This window comes from Aplysia californica, unplaced genomic scaffold (assembly GCF_000002075.1).
Source record: "Aplysia californica isolate F4 #8 unplaced genomic scaffold, AplCal3.0 scaffold00705, whole genome shotgun sequence".
NCBI classification, from domain to species: domain Eukaryota; kingdom Metazoa; phylum Mollusca; class Gastropoda; order Aplysiida; family Aplysiidae; genus Aplysia; species Aplysia californica.
Genome location: NW_004797975.1, coordinates 285224 through 286387, shown reverse-complemented (window position 1 = coordinate 286387; position 1164 = coordinate 285224).

Here is a 1164-nt window from a genome sequence, read left to right as displayed (position 1 = left end):
TATTTTGGTCAAAATATAAAATATACATAGAGTCCTTTTTGGTTGTCGGTCGTCGCTATTTTGATTCTCCCAGCGATATGGTGAGGGTAAAAAAGGAATATGACTCACGCCTATTGTAGAACATATGCAGTGCTAAACTAAAACAAACTATTGATTTAAAATTATGCATATTAAACTGGATTGATCAAGACAAAATTAATACGATGAAACACTCTACAATACGTTTATTATATCAACAAAATAATTCAATACAAACCCATTTTCGTTACTGCTCAGACGTATCGGAATCACACAGCCACAAGCGTAATTTATCAAGGAACACAACCGTCTGAGGTAGAAATGTTATGGCGAATGACAAACTCGACGCCTGTATACGTCAGGAATTTCCATCAGTGTTTCACAGGTTTCGACGTTTTGTCGTTTACGGCGCTCGCTCTGGGCGTGTGACAAACATTTGTGAGGCATCGTGGTGAAATCAGGTGCTCATCAAAATATTGAGATCAAAGATATCGACATTTTCCTGCCGGTTGATCAATTTTTATCGATTTTTTGTCTTTAGTTCATTACCTTTTAAGTCCATAAAAAAGTTTGTAAGAATTTTACTTTTAAAAACTTTGATTAAAGGTAGGCCTACAACAAATGTAATGTTTCACTTTCCAAGGACTCTCAAGCTTTGGAAATCACCAAACTTTACCACTAAAATCAGACGACCCCAACTCGTTCAATTGCAAATATTTTATCTCGATGTCTATTCAAAACAGATGGGCATTTTTTCATCGAAAGATAGCAAATGTTGTACAAGCTTTAATTAAGATGATGCCAATAATTCCACCTGCTGAAAAATTGGCGAGCGCCTGATTCCACCGCGCCGTTACACAAGTTAGTTGGTTACCTTGGTGAGAGCGGGATGGCAAAAACAGTGTGTACAAAACATAATATGGCCAGTGGTTTGCAGAGAGAGGAAGGTTTGGGGTGGGATGGGAAGAGGTTGGGAGCTGGAAACCAGCGATTTTTGCGCGTTTGAGGGCTAGCTATACTAGCTACCTTTGCGAACGTGTAACTTGCAGAGTTGTTCGCGCACGCGCGCTAGTGTTTGTGAGTGTTTCTTGTGTGTTTGTGTATGTATGTGTATGTGTGTGTGTTTTGTGTGTGTGTGTGTGTGTG